General features: G+C 41.6%; 1 protein-coding gene and 1 long non-coding RNA gene across 3 annotated transcripts in view; one reads left to right on the forward strand and one right to left on the reverse strand.

Annotated features, from left to right (window-relative positions):
- LOC147370954 (uncharacterized) overlaps nucleotides 1-7,221 on the forward strand; it is a 55,410-nt gene extending 48,189 nt beyond the window's left edge. The window contains exon 3 of the long non-coding RNA XR_015166237.1: nucleotides 6,820-7,221. This is a non-coding gene — a long non-coding RNA (uncharacterized LOC147370954). The remainder of the gene's footprint in view (nucleotides 1-6,819) is intronic.
- GPRIN3 (GPRIN family member 3) overlaps nucleotides 1-8,681 on the reverse strand; it is a 77,356-nt gene extending 68,675 nt beyond the window's left edge. The window contains exon 1 of one of the 2 annotated variants that reach the window (XM_086407798.1): nucleotides 8,209-8,681. The gene's annotated coding sequence lies outside the window, so the exon portion shown is untranslated. Of the gene's footprint in view, nucleotides 1-8,077; nucleotides 8,100-8,208 lie in introns of those variants that run through there. The other variant, XM_086407797.1, reaches the window with a different exon arrangement.
- Between the last annotated feature and the right edge of the window lie 14,292 nt (nucleotides 8,682-22,973).

Here is a 22,973-nt window from a genome sequence, read left to right on the forward strand (position 1 = left end):
GGGGGTGGCAGGCATGAAGTATGCACGAGGAAGGAGAGTGGCAGCTGAAGTTGAGAAAGTAGCAGAGATTTCAGAGAGCTGGGAAGAGCTTTGTCTACTTCAGGGCTCTGCCTGCGTTTTCTGCCTGTTGTCTCCAAAGGGCATTTGCTTTTATTTGCAGCATGAATAAATCAACACTGACAGGGTCACTTCATTTTCAGCCATATTAACAGAGCAGTTCCACACAGTGTAGTGGTCAGACTGCACAGGGATTCGGGCCGCTGTGGCCACGGGTTGGAATCGTTACCAGCGACCGTCATTAGATGACCCTTCCTCAGTTGCACAGACACAGTCACAAACTGGGACACAAGTCAATACCACCCCTGACAGTTTACTCTCAACTGCCCAGTCTACCAAACACCATCCACTGAAAGCTTGAGATATGCTTTGCGCTTTTAGGAGGCTACACATGTGTAGAGTCTACAGAAAGAGTTGTGAATAAAACAAAGATATGGTGCATTAAAAATATATGAAGCTAACCAACAAGGACCTACTATAGAGTACAGGGAATTATACTGAATATTTTGTAATAACCCAGAAGGAAAAAGAATCTGAAAAGGAATACACACACACACACATAACTGAATCACTTTACTGTATACCTTAAACTAACACAATATTATAATTCAACTGTACTTCAATACATAAAGCAACCCAATGTAAACTGATAACTGATCAAACTTTTTGCTTCTTTGTTTTATATTTTCCAATGTGGTACCATAAAAAGCATGCAAGCAAACAAAAATTTCCACTAGTCTGTTCTTAACAGACCAGGTCAACTCAGTTTGCATTCATTACCCTTTCACAGAATTTACATATTTTGATGATGAGAACTGTTTAGATTCTCATGAGAGTGTATAGGAATTAACTACACACTGCACAATAATCTCTCTACTCTGTAGAGGCCCATCAATTTCATGAACACACTCAGAGCACTGGAGAGCTCAGTGGGACTCAGAAAACATCTAGTTCAGGCTTTGAGAACCCAGTACCTATAGCTCGCACAATTAAGCGAAGCTGTTGAGTACAAGGGATTATACGCAGTTTCAGTGTCAGGGAGACAATAGGGAGCAGTGGGGTCTGAAGTGTAATAAAGACTGAAGTGTAATATAGTCTGAGGTGTAATAAAGGCACATACTGTAGTCAACTCTGGCTTAGAGAGTGTGGGTTGGTGTTTCATTTTTATAATAGATCTTCTTATTTTTAAATATTGGCTTAATTAAAAAGAAATACCTGCAGATCAGATAGAACATGATCTTCCTGTTGGCCAGTTTTCAATTTCTGATCTAGTACCTACATTCTCAGGCTTCCTGGGTGGCTCAGCGCTAAAGAATCTGACTGAAGTAACTTAGCACACACATACATCCTCAAACCTGTCTGAGAGGTTTAAGTGAAGCACACCAGGCCCCTCAGATGCTAATGACAAAGGACTCTCCTGCTCTGTGAATCTACATATGCAGACAAGAAATCACCCCCCAAGTGAAAGGAAAGGCAGAGGCATTTTCACTCAGTCGGAGCTTAGCCCCTGACCCTGACACTGACAGATTTCTTTCTGTTCTCAGACTGATTTCAGAACTTGTTCAACACGAAAACAAGGCCAGTCCTCTACACTCATCTGTCATAAGCAATTTTTACTCATTCAAGGATGCAGGGGGAAATGTACATCGATTTATTAACCTTAGCTCTGATTTAAAAATCTCATTAGCATAAAAATTCTAGTCACTTCATTTTTTGCTTGCCTATTTCAAGGAGAAATCATTTATAGGATTCAAAGTAAGGCATGCTTAGAGAATAACACAAGTAAGGATAAATTACAAATTCATGTATAAAATAGTACTTAGAAACAGGTCTAAAGAAGCATGGAGAGTTTGCTGAATTAAATGAGCTTTAAACCATGTTTTGAGGGGATTGAGAAACTAATTTCAGATGAAGTAAGCGTTCCAAAATGATGTAACGGCAAAAGCAAAGATCAAAGTCCAACAAAGTAACACCCACAATGAATCAAACATCTTTTGCATTTTTGAACAACAACAAAAGTTTTTAAAGTACATCATGAGAAAACACACATCAGAATGAATAAAAAACAGTTCAAAAATCCTATGTTATATTCAGCAGCCCTGTCCTACACAGATATAATTCAGAATAAAAACCCAGAGGCAATACAAAATTCTGAATCCTGATAATATTTGCCATATTGTCCTTATTAAGGCAGACATACAAGCATAGGGTATTAGATTTCAGAAAAAATTTCAACAAGAATTCAAACAAAAAGATGCTCTTATTACTCAGAAAATACGCTGAACAGTTAACTCCCTCAAGCATTTCATTTACTCCAAGCTTTATGTTATAAAGAAAGAGTCTCCCATAGACACAATATGGTTCGCTTAATTTGAGTCTATTTAGAAGTCAATATTCTGAAAAAACAAAATCAAGAAGCTATCCACATAAACCATCTTGATTAATACCCCCTAAACTAGATCTCTTACTTTGTTGGGCCGTATGCAATTCAGGCTTAAAAAAAAAAAGGTATTCTAACTCCTTTCCCTCCAGAAAATTAGTAGATGCAAATGTGATTTTTTAAGGAGCTCTGAGGTCTCTGTCCAGCTTTCCATTACTGAATTAGCAGCAGTCCTGAGGTCCTTCAAGGTGCTTGTGACTTTATAGATTTTCACTCTCTAGTCTTAAGTTTTTTCAGGATTTGCTTGGTTCTGCTAGTGTCACAGGCTGTGACTACTGATTAAAGCAATCTTCCTAGGGATAGCTTAGGGATCTACGAGGTTTAGGACCCAAGAATTAACATTTTAAAATGGAATCTGATTTGTGAGGCCAAGAAAGTGGCCTGGTCTCAGATCACACAGTAGATCCTCAAAATTTTTCTGCCTCATTAGACCCTTGAGACAGAGATCACTGTACTGACTCACAATCCAGGAAGAAAGAGGCAGGAGTAATTGGATTTCCCTCCCCCTACCACTCAGGAGCCCCTCAGACCCTCACTTCAGGTCCTGCTCCTCCTCTCCTTTGCAGAGAATCAGTGAACTAGAAAGCGGAGGTCTAGGTTGTTTTGCCTCAGTGGTTTCGGACAATTTATTAACTTCTCTGGGACGCATCTGTAATCTTTCCTCTTCCTTATAAGTAAAGGCTGGACACTAAACAGGAGTGTCCACAACTGGCGATTAAAATCCTTTGTTAACTATTATAGAATATAGATTTCTAAGCCCTACCTACAGATTCAGATTCCGTAGGTCACAGCAGCTAAGGGTGAGTTATTACTGACTGGAATTAATAATTCAGGCCCTCAGTTATGCTGCTAGCTTCAAAATAAAGCTGTCAGTCTAATTACAGGCATGTAAAATTAGAAAGCTGCTATTGTATTGCCAACTGTAACATGCCCAGATCAAAAGCTATGAAAATTTTTCTCACTGGCATTCAAGACAGTACTTTGAATTGTAACAGTATGTATATATATGTATGTATTTATGTCTTCCTCCATGAAATTTAACAAATGCCTTTTCAACTCAAATGCAGCCCCTACATGTTTTTATTACCCAGACTTGTCTCATGCAAAAAAGTTAGATTATCACGAATGTAAACATTCTGAAGTGGAGAAAGATGAAAGAGAAGTCCGAGACATATTTATAAAAAGTGAATTTCCATATTGATTGCCTTCCAAATCAACTAATTGAAGCACATGAGGCTCTATTTTTAACTGGCAATGGTTCTTTTGGTTAAAGGTTTATTCAAGAGGATATCAAATTCTAAGATTGTTTTATTGCTTAGGAAAGACAGCAAGAGCTAACAGAAGCCCACCAAAAGTTTTCAGAAATACACATAACGCACTTTCTTCTCTGATTTTATCTTCTTAAAATAACTGTTTAGTTACAGTAGATGTTAATTTCTCAAAATGCATACAGATATATTTACAGATTTAATTAAAATGATGGACAAGTCACAGAGCAACTGTAAAAGAAATTCTGGCAGAATCCCTTCCTTTTGGGATTCTGAGTATCAGGTGGTCTGATTCATCCTCACAGAGCTGCCAGTATCGAGCATGGGAGCCTACACCTATAAGGCACTCAGGAAAGAAGCCTGTTGAGAACAGAAGCAAGATTTGCTCCATGTAAGACAATCACTTGATCACCCTTGCTGCTCTGTGCCAAAGACTATATTTGTGTTCCGAGAAATGAAATAATCATGCTATATTGTGGTATGTCATATAATTTCAGTAGTTCAACTATTAAATTCATTTGAAGCAAGGCTTAGCCAGTAAATTATTGCAAAAGAAATAAAAAATATGGCAGAAAATAACAGATAAGTGACTGACGTTATGGCCTTTCTGTCTAGCATTCTTAAAGTAGTAGGACTGAGAAAAGAAACCTTAGATAGAAAATAAATAACAATTTTCGAGTCGTATTTTAGTCTAAACAGAAATTCTGCTGTTATTTTCTCCCCCCACCTTGATACTCATTTTTTTTTTTTTACCTTTCTCAAGACAAGTTTGCTATAAGGTGGTTTAGTCACTAAGCTGGGTCTGACTCTTGAAATCCCACAGACTGTTGTCCACCAGGCTCCTCTGTCCATGGGATTCTCCAGGCAACAATACCAGAGTAGGTTGCCATTTCCTTCTCTAGAGGATCTACCCAACCCAGGGATCAAACCCAGGGCTCCTGCATTGCAGGCAGATTCTTTACTGACTGAGCTACAAGGGAAGCCCTATATTCTGATTGCTATTCAGAATATGGTGTAAATGCTTGTGTAGTAGATCTCTAGGTGACTTGCAAACTGGAAGTATCTCTTCTTTGTATCACTTAAAGCAGTAGATTTCAGACTTTTTAAAACGATGCATGATATGATATCCATTTTACCGTAGTCCAATGTGTGGAGTCATCTGGGACAATTAAATGCTTGGCGTATGCAGTATTTTCCATTCTTTTGCCCTGAGTACTGCTGGTCAAAAGATAAGATTCCCTGAATTTCTGTAAAACTGAAATCTCCATTCCCTCATTCTCTTTTATTTTCACAATATGCACGGTAGGTGGTAGACATTTCATGGATGAAGAAATTTAGGCACAGAGAATTCTGACTTTCTCAATGACATATCTCCCTTTTAATCAGGCTATTATAAATTCAGGTAAATATGGTTACTAGACATTTAAAAGAGATAAACTTGGGTAATGTGAACAACACAGAGCCTCAGTATGAATGTATTTACCTAACTCGTCTGGATCAAATGAGTTAACAGCTCTTCTGAACTTCAGTTTGAAGATGGATCCACTTCCTTCTCTATCCCCATCTTTGCATCTTCATCGCCTCAGTTTTTCAGCCACCTAGAACTACTTGTTCTTCTTCGGCCTCTGTATATTTTGGTCTCTATACAAGGAATGCCCTTCTTTGTCCTCTTTACCAGGCTAGTTCCTCATCCTTCAAATCCCTGGGAACTGTCCTTACTCCTCTCCTCTCCCACAATGTGACTTTCATAGCACCCTGTGCTCTTCCTCCCTCCCTCCCGAGATTTATAGGCTGAGACTTCTATTCTACAATCTAGGGCCATGTTGAATTCAGGATAAAAATATGGAGAAGGCATAAATGAATCAACAAGTGACCTCATAAAGAATGGCCACTGAAAAAGCTTGAATGTGATCTGGGACTGGAATTGTGTGTCTTGACCCTCCAAGGCCAGTCGTTCATGACTTTATGATTCTATGACCATGATTTTAGTGTTTCCCTCAAGGGTGCAGATTTTGTGACTGGAAATTCATATAGTGAAGGACAGCTGTGTCTAATACATTCTTTCAATTTTATGTAGGGCACAAACAAGGGTGTTTTGAAGGGACAAATAAAGTAGTATATTGGGCAAGTGTACTGAGGCAATTTTAAAAAATTACTCAGATTTTAAAACTGCTGGAGCCTATTATACAGAGTGAAGTAAGCCAGAAAGAAAAACACCAATACAGTATACTAATGCATATATATGGAATTTAGAAAGATGGTAACGATAACCCTGTATGAGAGACAGCAAAAGAGACACAGAAGTTTAGAACAGTCTTTTGGACTCTGTGGGAGAGGGTGAGGGTGGGATGGTTTGGGAGACTGGCATTGAAACATGTATAATATCATATGTGAAATGGGTTGCCAGTCCAGGTTTGATGCATGATACAGGGTGCCCGGGGCTGGTGCCCTGGGATGACCCAGAGGGATGGGAGGGGGAGGGAGGTGGGAGGAGGGTTCAGGATGGGCAACACATGTACACCCGTGGTGGATTCATGTCAATGTATGGCAAAACCAATACAATATTGTAAAGTAATTAGCCTCCAAAAAATAATTAATTAAAAAAAAAAAAACAACACAAAACTGCTGGTTGGAACCCACCCTGACCTCCAGTTAGGGGTTCTGACCATGCCTCAGATCTCCATTTCCCACATGAAGCTATGCACTTGCGATTTTGTCCTCATCATTTTCATTAGTCTGGTTAGTGATTAGGTGAAGTCTCACACACACATTCTGCATGGATTTTCATAAGTTCCTTTGCACTATTTCCAGAATAAATTCCAGTCATATAACATCTAGGCTTGCCATGGCAATTACTACTTTTTTTATGTTTATGAATCAACAACCAACCCCCCACCCTGCCAATAAACTAAAAGCAGCAAAACTCTTGAAAGATGTTCTTTGCGATCCTATTTGAAAAGAATATTCCCTAATACAAACTCCTGCCATTCCCAGATAGCAACAGAGAAGATTTTCTTCTTTATACTGTGACTCATTGTATCTTTATTCCCACAGCTGCTACTCAGGGCAGGCCAGTGGTGAACACAATGGAAAAGAAAGAAGAGTTTATAACTGGAAAATAAGCACATTCAGAAGAAGTACACTCAAAGCATTATCAAAGTAAAATATGCAGCATTATCAACAAGAGCAAACAAAAGCCCACGCAAGAGATGTGTAAATATTTCATGAAGCTAAAGCCTTAATCAACTCTCTCCAAATCTTGCTGGTGTTGTAAACACTTCAGTTTCCTCCAGTCCCACCATGACCCAGATTCTTTGCAAAAACAAAATGAAAACACGATCCAATGGATCTTTAACAAATGTGGTGTGAAAAATATTTATTAACAGATAGAGCATATCCAAGGTATTGCCTTGACAGGAAGAAGAGTATACCTTAATAAAGGTGGTTGCTTCTTGATGACTTTCAGAGCCTCCTTTCTCCCCTTCCCCTCCAAACCATTGCCTTTTCCCCACTGCCTATGCTTCTCTCAGGACATTTACATCATCTTAACCTTGAACTACCTACACCCCAAGCCAAGGCCCCTCTAAAAAGCACTTTAAACCTGACCAGACTTTGCTGCCTTCCTACCAGCCAAAATCACTTTCGAGTGTCTAAATTCTTCCCCCTTCTTCCCCCCACCCCCCCACTCTTTCACTGCCCATTGTTGCGTCTGAAATTTTGTCTGTATCTTTTGGATCTGCCTGGATGGCGTAGGGATCTTTTGTGTGTATTGGTTGACTGTTTTTCAGTGATTTCTTTTCTAAAATCCATCTCCAAAGAACTGTTTATAGCCTCTAGTCTACCCTGATTTAATGTGGTTCCAAAGTTCACCTCTAGATATTGAACAGGTCTCTACAATGATTTCCCTTTATCAACCTCTGCCTGCCCTTCTCTCTCTGCCTATCTCAAGAAAAACTATGTATGTAATGTGTGTATACACACGCATACAAAAGCATGTATATTATATAGAACGATAGTATGCGGACCTTAAACGGAGTAAGTGTAGAAAAATGAGAAAAATGTGTAGTATTGCCACACACACACACACACATACACACACGCACCCCTATTTGGATATTCACAGTATGCAGACCTGATTGCAAATCCCCCTCTCTCAAGAACAAGAACAACAGGCGTCTTCGCCGGTTTACCTTCAAAGCCAGAGCCTAAAGGAGCAATGACCTTGCCGAGAAATTTATCACCTGCGCGAAAGGCTGCCCCTCCTGGAGCTCAGGACGGGATGGGAACGAGAGCAACAGGCAAAAAGGATCACCTGGCAAAATGTGGGACCGAATCCATCTCCCATCAGTACCGAGCACACCGCAAAGCTGTGGTCTCCCAGGGTTGCAAGATGGGCAGAGGTGGCGCGGGGGGCGTCTCCTCCCGCGGCCGCCGGTCACCTACCTGCTGTTGCCCGGCTGTCTCCGGCGTGGCGGGGCCGCTGCCTGCGCTTTGGCAAGGGCTTCCCGTCGCATATCACACGCAGGGGCTCCCGGCGCCACACCGATGCCTCAGCGGGCTCGGGAGCGGCGGTCCTTTTCAGACCTGTTCCGGTAGGGAGCCGGGTGCTAGCAGGAACTGAAATTACTATGCAAAGAGCAGAGGCGGCGCGCAGGAGCCGGGCGGAGACCGCGGGGGCCACCCCACACTCCGGGACTGCAGCCGCCGCCGCCCGGCACTGAGCCAAACTGGAGGTGGGAGTTCACGTCCCCGACTGCTCGTCCGTCAGGCCCGGGCTGCGCCCATCTGTCCTCGCCGGACAGTGTTGCCCTGCCTGAGTATCCGAGGAAGGGGTGGCAGGAGCGCAGAGAGCGGCGGCCGAAGCACCGGCAGCACCGGCGGCGGCGGCGGCAGCAGCAGCAGCAGCAGCAGGACGCCGAGCTCCGCCTCCGCCGCGCCCCCGCCCAGCCTTCCGTCCCGCGGGAAGGGGTTGCGGCGGCGGCTGCTGCGGGCCAGGGGGCATCCGGGCCCCCGCTGGCGGGTTGCGGTGTTGCTGCAAGGAGACCAGCAGCAGGTGGAAAGTTCAGAAGGAGATTAAGATAGAGGGCCGGGGCCCAGAGCAGCTCCGCAGGAATTCTGGCCCTCGCTCCACCCGCAGGTCGCCAGACTCCATGGCTGTGTCTTGACTCCAGCACACGGGTTCCAGTAGAGCCAAGTGCAGAGATGTGAAACCAAGGAGACCATCCGAGGTTTCCTCGGTGTTGCAAAAAGTATGATGCCCCGCGTATTTGGAGAATGCATTGCTGACAGTGTTCCTGCCCCCTGCCCCCTACCGCCCCAACTCCCCTCTCCTGGGCGTGGATGGTTTTGGAAAGCGTCCACTGAAAGTGGCTCCAGCAACACTGAATGGATGTGTAGTATGGTTAGCAGCTGCAGATGGTGCAAATGAAACTGAAAAGAGGTAATGCTCACCGACTATTTGTTGGCAGGCACTGTGCAAAATGCCTTATATGCAGTCTCTATAATTCTCTTAAGGACCCAATGAAGTGAGTGATATTCTCCACTTTACTGATGAGAAAACTAAAGCTTCAATGATTTAGACACTTTGCTTCAGGTCACACAGTAGTAACTGCATAACTGGAATTCAAAACACTGCAAAAGAGATTCTCTCATTCATGGGGATCACCTGGGGATCTTGTTAAAATGTAGGTTCTGACTCAGTAGGCCTTGGGTGGACCTGTGGATCTGTGGTTACTAACAAGTTCACAGGGGGTGTTTGTGTTGCTGGCCAAGGGACCAAACTTTCTAAACCACTAAGTCAGGGATTTTAATAAATTTCTTCTTTTATGCCAGCTCTAGATGATTGATTGCAACTTCCTAAAGGTAGGTTAAGAAGGATTCTAAGGCTGTGTCTTGGCTCTTGCACAAAGAATGTTGCACTCCATTGTGTGTGTGTGTTAGTTGCTCAGTTGTATCTGACTCTTTGTGACCCCACGGACTGTAGCCTGTTGGGCTCCTCCATGGAGTTCTCCAGGCAAGAATAGTGGAGTGGGTAGCCATTCCTTTCTCCAGGGGATCTTCCTAACCCAGGGATCAAACCCAGGTCCCCTGCATTGCAGGCAGATTCTTTACCATCTGAGCCACCAGGGAAGCACATTCGCCATGTCCAGTTTGGTTAATAGAGGGAAGTTTGTGACAAGTGTGCTGGGTGGCCATCCCGGCAGTAGGCTATTTCTACCACTTTTAAAATAACATGTTGATTATTGAGAATTATTATAATGCAACATATAAGGATGGGTGTCTTCATTCCATACCCAACCCTTGTTAAGAAAAAAAAAAAAAAAGAAAGCCTTAACTTAAAGTTTTACACTTCACGTTTACATAACACAAAATACTTTACAAAATGCTCGTATGAATGATTTCATCTGTCTTCATAATGACTCTGTAAGGCAGGTATAATTTTACTTTACAGGAAAGGAAACTGAGGTAGAGCAATTTTCCTGATATTACACAACTAAAAACGTGATAGGGGCTAGATTGTGACAGATCCCTAGCTCAGGCTTTTTTTTTTTTTAAATTATTAAACTACTCTATTAGTTTCCTGTTAGTCACTTAGTCATGTCTGACTCTTTGTGACCCCATGGACTGTAGCCTGCCAGGGTCCTCTGTCCATAGATTCTCCAGGCAAGAATACTGGAGTGGGTTCCTGTTCCCTTCTCCAAGGGGTTTTCCCAATCCAGGGATCAAACCCAGGTCTCCTGCAGTAGTTTTCTCCTGTTGCTATAACAGATTGCCACAAATTTAGTGGCTTAATACAACACAAATTTATTATTTTATAGTTTTTGAGGTACAATGCCTGAAAATTGGTTTTATGGGGCTAAAATCAAAGGTTCATCAGGGCTATGTATTCCTTCTGAAAGCTCTACGGGGAGAATCTGTTCCTGACTGTTCTTTGCTCAGTTTCTAGAGGCACCTGCCTTTCTTGGCTTGTGACCACATCACTCAGACCTCTTTTATCCTCTACCCTGACTCTGACTCTCCTGCATCCCTCTTTTATAAAGTCTCTTGTGATTATTTTGGGTTAATCCAGATAACCCAGAATGATATCCCCATCTCAAAATCCTTAATTTATCATATCTGCAAAGGCCCTTTTGTGATTCAAGGTAAGATAGAGGTTCCAGGGATTAGCTATTTTGGTAGGATCATTATGTCTACCAAAGCTTCACTTAGTACTTATCCTATAGTTTCTACTATATTTTACTCATCCATCTCTTCTGCTTGATTTCTCAGACTGCTGGGAAGTTCTTTCAATGCAAAAAATCACTTGAAAGTCATTCAAGAGACAATAACAAATGTATACCAGCAAGAGAAATCCCAAGGCCATGAAAAAGCCAAGAGGATGGCTAGGACTGTGGTCATGAAGTGGACGCAGAGGATTAGGAGGTGCTTATTGGTCTGAGTGAACTGACGTAATCCTTAAGGCAAGTCCTAATCACAGTTATAGGCTCATTTCAGCAATACAGAATTTTTTTAAAAAATTCTGCTTCTCAAGGGTACGTTGTTCCATGATGAATAAAGCAATTCAAAACCCATACAAAATTGAGTATAACACCAAATTCCAAAACATAATAACTATCAGAGTGATGATAAATAGTATATCAGTACATGAAGCAAAGCCAAATCATATTATTGAATACCTTAAGGAATTTATAGAAAGACTGACATACACAAGTTTAAAATATCATTAGGAACACAGAGTTTGTGGGAAATGAAAATAATAAAGGATTTGAACAGAAGAAACAATAGGAGAAGCAATGTGAGTCGGTACATGATTAATTGCCAAGTGAATTAAAGTGAAAATTTTATTTGCAAGTTAGGTTTATGCAGGGGAGTGGAGATAAAGCTGGAAAGGTAGATTAGAAAATTGTTTTGTAAAGCATCTTAAATGTCAAGTTATGGAGTTTAGACTTAACCTGAAATTATAATGACAATAACAATACGTTATGTCCACATAATGCCCAGTAATTTACCAAGCACTTTTTACATATTTTCAGTTATTTGACTTCTTCTCTGACCCTGGAGAAGCAGGGCAATGTGTTCACAGACACATGAACACAGATACACTTCACGCCACAAGGAAAAGGAAATACAGCCTTCCTATCAAAGATGTGTTCTCATCCATTCTATATGCAATAGCAGCTCCCTCCCCCTTTACCTGTCATTCTTCCTGTCCTCCCTAGCCTGCTTTATGTGTTTCTAGCAGACTTCCTACTGCATTCTGATAGAGTATATATTTGTTTATTGTCTCTCTACTGTTTTTGAGGGCAGGGGCTATGTCTCTTTTTTTGCTGCTAAATCTCTGTCACCTAAAGCTACACTATTAAGGGCTCAGCAAATTAAATGAATCATTACTCTAATTTATAAATCAGGAATCAAAATGCCAGATATTTAAATAAACTTTGTGATGTCTCACAGCTGTTCAGAGCCTTTACCAAGACTAAAGCCCAGGGTCCAGCCCAATGCTTTTTTGATAGTCTGTTTCCTTTCTTAGTGAAAGGTCTTCAGTTCAGTTCATTTCAGTTCAGTTCAGTCGCTCAGAGCTCAGTCGTGTCTGACTTTTTGCGACCCCATGAATTGCAGCACGCCAGGACTCCCTGTCCATCACCAAATCCTGGCGTTTACCCAAACTCATCTGCATCCAGTTGGTGATGCCATTCAGCCATCTCATCCTCCATCATCCCCTTCTCCTCCTGCCCCCAATCCCTCCCAGCATCAGGGTCTTTTCCAGTGAGTCAACTCTTTGCATGAGGTGGCCAAAGTATTGGAGTTTCAGCTTCAGCATCAGTCCTTTCAATGAACACCCAAGGCTGATCTCCTTTAGCATGGACTGGTTGGATCTCCTTGCACTCCAAGGGACTCTCAAGAGCCTTCTCCAACTCCACAGTTCAAAAGCATCAATTCTTCAGTGCTCAGTTTTCTTCACAGTCCAACTCTCACATCCATAAATGACCACTGGAAAAAACAAAGTCTTGACTAGACGGACCTTTGTTGGCAAATTAATGTCTCTGCTTTTGAATATGCTATCTAGGTTGGTCATAACTTTCCTTCCAAGGGGTAAGCGTCTTTTAATTTCATGGCTACAATCACCATCTGCAGTGATTTTGGAGCCCCCCAAAATAAAGTCTGACCCTGTTTCCACTGTTTCTGCATCTATTTCTCATGAAGTGATGGGACCAGATGCCATGGTCTTAGTTTTCTGAATGTTGAGCTTTAAGCCAACTTTTTCACTCTCCACTTTCACTTTCATCAAGAGGCTTTTGAGTTCCTCTTCACTTTCTGCCATAAGGGTGGTGTCATCTGCATATCTGAGGTTATTGATATTTCTCCTGGCAATCTTGATTCCAACTTGTGCTTCTTCCAGCCCAGCGTTTCTCATGATGTACTCTGCATATAAGTTAAATAAGCAGGGTGACAATATACAGCCTTGACGTACTCCTTTTCCTATTTGGAAGCAGTCTGTTGTTCCATGTCCAGTTCTAACTGAAAGGTCTTAGGGGCATTTAAACAGGGGCAGTACTGTATTTTAAAAGGATAAGAATTTGAGATGAGAATCTTCTCTAAATGTTACATCTTGCCTAAAAACTTCATCATTTTAGCTGGATTGGCAAGAAGTATCGACAGAAGGCAATCAAGATTGTGGGGAGAAATATCAATAACCTCAGATATGCAGATGACACCACCCTTATGGCAGAAAGTGAAGAGGAACTCAAAAGCCTCTTGATGAAAGTGAAAGTGGAGAGTGAAAAAGTTGGCTTAAAGCTCAACATTCAGAAAACGAAGATCATGGCATCCGGTCCCACCACTTCATGGGAAATAGATGGGGAAACAGTGGAAACAGTGTCAGACTTTATTTTGGGGGGCTCCAAAATCACTACAGATGGTGATTGTAGCCATGAAATTAAAAGATGCTTACTCCTTGGAAGGAAAGTTATGACCAACCTAGATAGCATATTAAAAAGCAAAGACATTAATTTGCCAACAAAGGTTCATCTAGTTAAGGCTATGGTTTTCCCTGTCGTCATGTATGGATGTGAGAGTTGGACTGTGAAGAAGGATGAGCGTGGAAGAATTGATGCTTTTGAACTGTGGTGTTGGAGAAGACTCTTGAGAGTCCCTTGGAGTGCAAGGAGATCCAACCAGTCCATGCTGAAGGAGATCAGCCCTGGGATTTCTTTGGAAGGAATGATGCTAAAGCTGAAACTCCAGGACTTTGGCCACCTAATGCGAAGAGTTGACTCATTGGAAAAGACCCTGATGCTGGGAGGGATTGGGGGCAGGAGGAGAAGGGGACGACAGAGGATGAGATGGCTGGATGGCATCACTGACTCGATGGATGTGAGTCTGGGTGAACTCTGGGAGTTGGTGATGGACAGGGAGGCCTGGCGTGCTGCAATTCATGGGGTCTCAAAGAATTGGACATGACTGAGCGACTGATCTGATCTGATCGACAGGAGGAAGTTAGCAACCATCAATTCTTGAGGACTCCCATCAGTGCTGCATGCTGAGTCATACTGTAAGTTATTTTGTAATTGTTTTCTGGTTAATTCATATGTGTGTATCTTGACACTTTGTATTACACTTTTTGGCTCAGGGACTATATAACTTTTTTTTTTATATATCCATGCATTCTGCCCAGTTGTTATTCTTTAGTTGCTAAATTGTGTCCAGTTCTTTTGCAACCCCATGGATTGTAGCTCAACAGACTCCTCTGTCCATGAGATTTCCTGGGCAAGAATACTGGAGTGGGTTGCCATTTCCTCCTCCAGGAGATCTTCCTGATCCAAGGATCAAACCCATGTCTCCTGTGTTGGCAGGTGGATTCTTTACCACTGACCCACTAGGGAAGCCCATTCTGCCCAGTACTGGACTCTAAATAGATTTTATCACTGTGTGGTTACAAAATGGCTGCCATTGCCTTAAAAACCATATCCTTACAAACCACATTCAAGACAGTGTAGGGGATTCAAATATGCCATGGCAAAATATGCCGCTTAGGAATGAGGATTATTTTGAACCAGAGGAAAATGAGAACCAACAGTTGCAGAAAGAAGCCTTCTTAGAGTTTCCCTTATATGACTAAAAGCAGAAACTTCTGAGAAGTGAGGATTACCGTACATCCCCTGTCCTGGGATACTGTAAGGCCATGAAGAGGATAGGAACCCTGCACCATGGTAAGTCTGCAAACAAATCGTATTAAAGGAATTCTTCCCTTTCCTTAGGTTTCCCCTAATATTTGCCTTCCCACAGTTTGCTGCCTCTAAAAGCCTAAACCCCCTTTTCCTTTGTCTTGTCATTTCTATACAAGCTTATTGTTCTTGTGAAAATGTTCTCTAAGCCCAGTTTCTAACTGCCCCTTTGAGTTACTCATCACTGAGTTTCTTCTGCATCTATGCCTGATACGTATTAATAAACTCTAATTCTTTTTCTCTTATTAATATGTATTTTCACTGTCTAATATGCAAGGCCCCAGTTAGAGACCCTAGGAGGATAGAGGGAAAAAAGCCTTTTCTCTCCTCTATAATAGAAAGAAAAGGATTCCATTGGAAAAGGGAACATATTCTTTTTATGGAGGAAAAAATATTTTCCAGAACCCACTCTCCTATTTCCAAGTCATTGACCAGAATACAGTCACCAGATCACCCAAGGAGTTTGTGAGAGTGAGCATGTAGCCAGGAAGAACAGGCTTGCTTTGGTTTTCCTAGGCTAGATGTCCTGGTGCCCCAATTGAAACCGAGGTTCTCTTATTGAGAGAGAAGGAAGGTAGGCTGTAGAATCAGACCTTAGCAGTTCTTTCACAGAGAAATCAGGATGGAAATGCTGAAGACTCACTACAAGGTCCATTTTGATGTTTCCTGACTGCCTTTCGAGTTCTGGCAAGTCATGTTAAGTCAGGCTCCTACCTAGTTTCCTCCCTTTCTCCTTCTCTCTCTCTCTCGCCCGCTTCCTTCCTCTCCCCTTTGTCATTCTTCTTTACTTTTCCTTCCTTTTCTCCTTCACTCCTTCCCTCCCTCCTTCCTTCCTTCAGTTCCTCCTTCCTTCAATCCTTCCTTCCTTCTCCCTTTCTCCTTCCTTCTCCCCTCCTCTAATACTAAATGGCTTTCCACAGCATCGTTTTTGGTCGTACTTAGTATTCTACTGTTGGAGAAAGCAATGGCAACCCACTCCAGTGCTCTTGCCTGGAGAATCCCAGGGAGGGGGGGAGCCTGGTGGGCTGCCATCTCTTGGGTCACACAGAGTCGGACACGACTGAAGCGACTTAGCAGCAGCAGCAGCAGCAGTATTCTACTGTACATTTAATCAGTGCCCTGCTATCAAATGTTTAGATTCTCACCATCAGAAATATTCTCACAATAGGCTTGTTCAACTGATTGGCTAAGAGACACTCAAGTAACTGCTAGTCGTACCAGTGTCATGTTTTACTGCTCCCTAAACTCATATTTTCCATTCCTGCCCTAGTAGTTTGCAAACACAAGTATACTGTTCCACAGCACCATGACTTTGTTTTGATCTGTGCCCCCCTTAACCCACCTCCAGAGTGCCCTTTGCTCAGAGCCACTTACCAAATCTATCTGGCAAAATCTAGTTTAGCGATCACCTCCTCCTGGAATCCTTGCCCAGACCACCCATTCCCATATTTAATTACTTCTTCCTCTGTAAACACACCTAGTACCAGTTTTTGTTGTAGTTAAAAATTGTACTATAATTTTATATTTTTATTTGTTTTTCTCTGCTAATAGACTCTGAATTCCAGAAGGATTAAATCTTGGCATATTATTTCTGTTGTCAAACTTGACACATTGCCTATTGATTGTTAACAACTTTTGAATTCCAGGCCAACTCAATTTTTAAAGGGTCTTACTATGCTTTAGTTGTGCTAGACAATTTAAAGTTTATTAGTCTATTTAAAGTCAGAGATGATGAATGATCCTTTTATAACAAGAGGCATGCAGTTAACTTTAAGATGAGCGAGGAGTCCTAAATTACTTTAGGCTCTGAACACTGGTTGTGCCGTTGTGCCTACGCTGTCTTCATAGGTATGCAGTGTGGCAGTGTTTGGTTTACACTTGGCTAATTTAGCCATATGTGCTTAAGGGTAATAATCATCACTTCTATTTACAAATTGCATGTCATACATGTAAAAATCTATTTTATACAGGACCATTTTTCAAATGATTATTTTTCTTCCAGGAATTTTCAGGCTATGAGGAGCAAACAATAAAAAAAAAAAAACACAAATAACCCCACAAAAATGTGCTGAGTTGACATCAGCTACTGCAAACTTGTTTGAAAGATACAAGGAGGGAAGGACACACAAGGACAATTTATGGAAGGGAACTGCTGTTTCTGTCTTCTGAGCTTCCATTTACCCCTTGCTGATCAATTTTCCACTGAGGAACCACACTTCAGTCCACGTGAGTAGGTGGGTCTGACCTTGATCTAAGGTGAACATAAGACCTAGGATAGAGCAATAGAAGGTTCACCTGTCCCTGGCCACAGTGTTCAGTTCACAGATAGGTGCAAGACCCAAGCTATTGCTGGAACTCTTGGGAGAATGGGGTCTCCTGGCTAGTAAAATGTAAAACTGAGGCTACTAGCGGGGGCCACTTGGAGAACGTTTGCATGCTGCTGCTGCTGCTAAGTCACGTCAGTCGTGTCCAACTCTGTGCGACCCCATAGACGGCAGCCCACCAGGCTCCCCCGTCCCTGGGATTCTCCAGGCAAGAACACTGGAGTGGGTTGCCATTTCCTTCTTAAATGCATGAAAGTGAAAAGTGAAAGTGAAGTCGCTCAGTCGTGTCTGACTCTTAGCGACCCCATGGACTGCAGCCTACCAGGCTCCTCCATCCATGGGATTTTCCAGGCAAGAGTACTGGAATGGGGTGCCATTGCCTTCTCCACTTGCATGAGGGAAACATAAAGACAACAGAAAGCAAAGCAGGGCTGGCAGATGAAGAGGAAGAGATGAGTTGTTTCTGGTGATATCATTTAAACCACTACATTCAGCCATCCCCGGATTCAAGTTCTACTATTGAAATTTTCATTGCTCAGTCATTTCCGAGATGGGTTTGTTTCCTGCAAGGAAAGAGTTCTTGTAGGCTCTTACAACAGATGCACAGAGAGACTTTGTCTGTCCCTCAGAATAGAGCAGCACACCTGGTGTTTGGCGATGACGCTTGTGGTCCAGTAAGAAGGTCTCTGGTGACTTGGTCAAGCTATTCTTTTAGAAGCAGCCATCTGCTATTGCTTCTTTTTCTGAAGCCTGCAAATGACCTTGTAACTGTGTTTCTCTGCTTACACCACTATTCTTTGAATTCTTCTTTTTCTCTGCACAACCTGCATTCAAACTTCCCAAGAAAGAGAATCTGATTGGCTATTTGATACAGTCCCTTAAATATATGAAGTGCTTTTTTACAGGTTGTTCCCTTTGGCATGTTTTCTTGCGCCAGGGTCCCCCCCCACCTCTTTTTGGCTGATGCCTATGCATCTTTCAAGTCTCAGGGAAAGCCATTTCCTCTACAAAAGCTGTCTGAGACTCTGGAATTGGGTTAAGTATTTCTTTGTGTTTCTAAAGCATCTACCTGTTCATTACTTGGCATTTCATTGTCTATTTGTTCACCTCTTCACTACCACTCCTGGACTATGATTTCTTTGAGGACAGGATTTTTTTCTTGACTTATATCAAGCACAATACAGATAAAAAATAATTTTGGTTAACTACTGAATAAAATAAGTAACAGTGAGATTAGGGTGTATCCCAAGTCTCTATCAGAAATGCCATTGACCAAAACAGCAAGGGGTCTCCAGAGTTAGTTCACTCAATATATTCAAGGTGTAACATCTGGAAAAGGACTGAAATACAGCTTATATAAAGAAAACTGTAGAGTGAGTTGAAAGTTTATATGCACATTTAACTTATGTAAATATAAATATATAGTATTGGAAAGGGATGGTAAAAGAAATATAGCAATAATAATTTACATGGGATTTGGGCAGGACATTCTACCATTTAGCATCTGACCAGGGATTAGCATGCGATAAGAGACAAAAACCTGCTATTCCCTCAGTAAGGCTCTCATAGTAGCTTCTTCTTAACAGGCTGGGGATGATTTTGATGTTTAAAGGTCCATTTGCCCCCACCCCCCCACCCCATCTTAAAATATGGCATAAACACTATCTACCACTTGCTTTGGTATTAGACCAAAGGGTCAGAAATCTGTTCCAGTGCTGAAAGAAAGGGTTCAAAAGAGGAGTTACCACTTTCTTCTAATGAAAAGAATTGATGGATGATTGATAGATTGATAGATAGATGAACTAGTGTTGATTGTATCTTTTGATTACAGAGGCTTGGAAGTCACTGCTTTTCTCTCGTTCTACGTTGCTATTAATATAGGCTTTTTACCGTGTATGCTCAAGACTTCAGATCCAAAGCCAAGTCTGACCAAGACAGGTAGTGGACTTTCACCCTCTAGCTGGTAAAATATAGAAATAATATCACTAAATTTCTGCACTGAACATAAAATGACTGAGGTGGGCTCTGGGCTACTGTCCCTACAATGATGATCCCCCTTCATCTCTGTTCTCTACCATTTTTTCCTGGTTCATGTGGTCCCACTTCTGCCTGATTTCTCAGTAATGCTCCATTTGCTGGCATTTCAGCTTGCTTGCTGAACACCCTGACCCTTCTTTTTCCTGCCAATCCTTTTTCTCCAAGGGCAATGGGCTAATTGTACCTTGGTGCTGTTTCTCCAGTAACTTAATTCTCCAGTAATTAAAGTTTCAGCTTTAAATTAGATGGACCTTCTGGAAGATCCCCTGGAGGAAGGCATGGCAACCTACTCCAGTATTCTTGTTGGAAAAACCCCATGGACCGATGAGTCTGGCAGGCTATAGGCCATGGGTTCTCAATGAGCTGGACACGACTGAAGCAACTAAGCATGCACACAGCTAGAAAGAGAGTGCACTAATACATGGCTTCAAGTATAACTGCTATCTAGAGGCTGGCTGCCTTGCCTAAGATGGCTTCACCTTCTTAGGGGAGCAGAGACTAAGACTGCTTCACCTTCCCCCTACTTTAAATATGTTAGCTGTATATTATAAAATTTTCTGGATTCTTTCAGGCACTATTACTTCTTTCAGCAGTTAGGCCCATAAACCAAATTAATTTCTATAGTACACACTTCCCTGGGTCTCCATCCTGCTGACATCACCAACATTCTCCATAGAAATACAAACATTATTCCACAATATCTGTCAACTGATAAATGGATACATAAAATGTGGTACATCTGTACAATATAACATTGCTTGTCAATAAAACAAATGAAATGTTAATACATGCTCCAATTAAAAAGTGGATGAAAGATCTGAATAGCTATTTCTCCAAAGTTCAGTTCAGTTCAGTTGCTCAGTCATGTTCCACTCTTTATGACCCCACGAACCACAGCATGCCAGGCTTCCCTGTCCACCACCAACTTCTGGAGTCCACCCAAACCCATGTCCATCGAGTAGGTGATGCCATCCAACCATCTCATCCTCTGTCGTCCCCTTCTTCTGCCCTCAATCTTTCCCAGCATCAGGGTCTTTTCAAATGAGTCAGCTCTTCACATCAGGTGGCCATAGTATTAGAGTTTCAGCTTCAACATCAGTCCTTCCAATGAACACCCAGGACTGATCTCCTTTAGGATGGACTGGTTGGATCTCCTTGCAGTCCAAGGGACTCTCAAGAGTCTTCTCCAACACCACAGTTCAAAAGCATCAATTCTTTGGTGCTCAGCTTTCTTCACAGTCCACCTCTCACATCCATACATGACTACTGGAAAAACCATAGCCTTGACTAGATGGACCTTTGTTGGCAAAGTAATGTCTCTGCCTTTCAATATGGTATCTACGTTGGTCATAACTTTCCTTCCAAGGAATAAGTGTCTTTTAATATCATGGCTGCAATCACCATCTGCAGTGATTTTGGAACCCAGAAAAATAAAGTCAGCCACTGTTTCCACTGTTTCCCCATCTGTTTGCCATGAAGTGATGGGACCGGATGTCATGATCTTAGTTAGAGAAATGCAAATCAAAACCACAATGAGATACTACCCCATACCCATTAGGATGTCTACTAACAAACAATAGAAAATAACAAGTGCTGGTGAGGATGTGGAGAAAATTGGAATGCTTATAATTGCTGATGGGAATTAAGTATGGTACAACTCCTTTGAAGAAGAGTTTGGTAGGCCTCCCCCAGATTTAAGCACAAAGTTAACCTGTGCTGTGCTGTGCTTAGTCGCTCAGTCATGTCTGACTCTTTGTGACCACATGGACTATAGCCTGCCAGGCTCCTCTGTCCATGGGGATTCTCTAGGTAAGAATACTGGATTGGTTTGCCATGGCTTCTCCAGAGGAACTTCCCTACCCAAGAATCAAACTGGGATTTCCTGCATTTCAGCCAGATTCTTTACCATCTGATCTACCAGGAAAGCCCACAGTTATCCTATGAAATACCCAAGAGAAATTAAAACATATGTTCACCCAAAAACTTGTATGTGAGTGTTCATAGCAGCATTGTTCATGGTGGCCCCAAATTAGTATTAACCCAAATATACATCAGCCATGAAGAGATAAATAAAATTTAGTATATTCATAAAATATGATTTTATTCAGAAATAAAAAGTAACAAAGTATTGATATATGATACACCATAGGAAAACCAAGAAAACATGCTAAGTGAATAAGCCAGTCACAAAGAAACACATATTGCAGGATGCCACTGATATAAAATGTCCAGGATACACAAATCAATAGAAAAGAAAGTAGATTAGTTGTTGCCTCAAGGTGTAGGGCTGAGGGCAAGAGGGAATGGGTAATGACTGGTAACGGGTATAGGATTTCTTTCTGAGGTGCTGGAAATGTTCTAAAATTAGAGGTGAATACAATAAAAATATTCAGTTGTACACTTTAAAAGGATGAATTGTATGACACGTGAATTATATCTCAGTAAGTGATAGTAAAAGTCACTCAGTCTTGTCCGACTCTTTGCAACCCCATGGACTATACATTCTGGACTCTCCAGGCCAGAATACTGGAGTGGGTAGCCCATCCCTTCTCCAGGGCTTCTTCCCAACTCAGGAATCGAACCAGGGTCTCCTACATTAAAGGTGTATTCTTTACCAACTGAACTATTAGGGAAGCCTGTATCTCAGTAAAGCTGTTTAAAAATATTATCTTAACAATTAATTTAGCTGGATGGACCACTTTTTGAGAATCCTTAACTTGCATAATTCTAAGGCTGAGCATGCGAGCAACTGTTTTTCATCTCTAATTCAGTTTCCTTAGTGCATTACCCTGATCAATGATGCTTACTCTGCCAAGTACATCAACCATGCAAATAAATTGATACTCTGGTTTGCATGCCCATCTCTTGTGGTTTTTCCAGTCCAAATAATTCCCCCAGAGTTTGATCACACTTGAGATGAGCTGATGGAATTGATTTTAGCAAACTGCAAAGCTAAATGTCTGGCCTATATTAACCACATACAGATACTGAATCCCCAAGAGACCCTGCCTAAAATTATTAGTCAGTCAGCAGGTTGGCCTCTTGCCCTTTCTTCTTGACAGGTCTAAGCTACATTAAATTAGATGGAATGTTATTTTTTGATGCAAAACTATAAAGACTCCTGTTGGAAATGTGGAGTATCACATCACAGAAGAAAAATAAACCAAATATAAATGAAAATAATATATAGTTACTGATCTTGTCTTCTGTAGTAGATGTGAAACCATGGCAAGAATGAACAGTGATTTGGCCTTCAGCATCACTACTACATCAGTAATCAGTAAGAACTGAACTAATGAATGAATAAACTTATATCCTAAGCATATTGTTTGTAGACTGATGAATGTATCTCATTTGCCCCAGATGGATTGTTTATCTAATTATCATGAAATTGCACAACTCAACTTGTATTCTATATACATGGTGTTTTCCAAATTTGAACAAAATAGAACCTGATTTATTTGATAGAATGGTGGGAAAACCTGGCACCTCAAAGAAAAATTGTTTCTTTATATCCTATCTTTCCTCTTCCTTCACCCAAACGTAGAATTGTACCAGGTATCTCACTTTACTTTCTGAAACCTGAAGTCACTACAGCACTCATTATTGATGAGTCAATGGG

The sequence above is a fragment of the Bos grunniens genome, chromosome 6 (genome assembly GCF_055505025.1).
Source record: "Bos grunniens cultivar Pamir isolate PY7600 chromosome 6, Bosgru_T2T1.0, whole genome shotgun sequence".
Taxonomy (NCBI): Eukaryota; Metazoa; Chordata; class Mammalia; order Artiodactyla; family Bovidae; genus Bos; species Bos grunniens.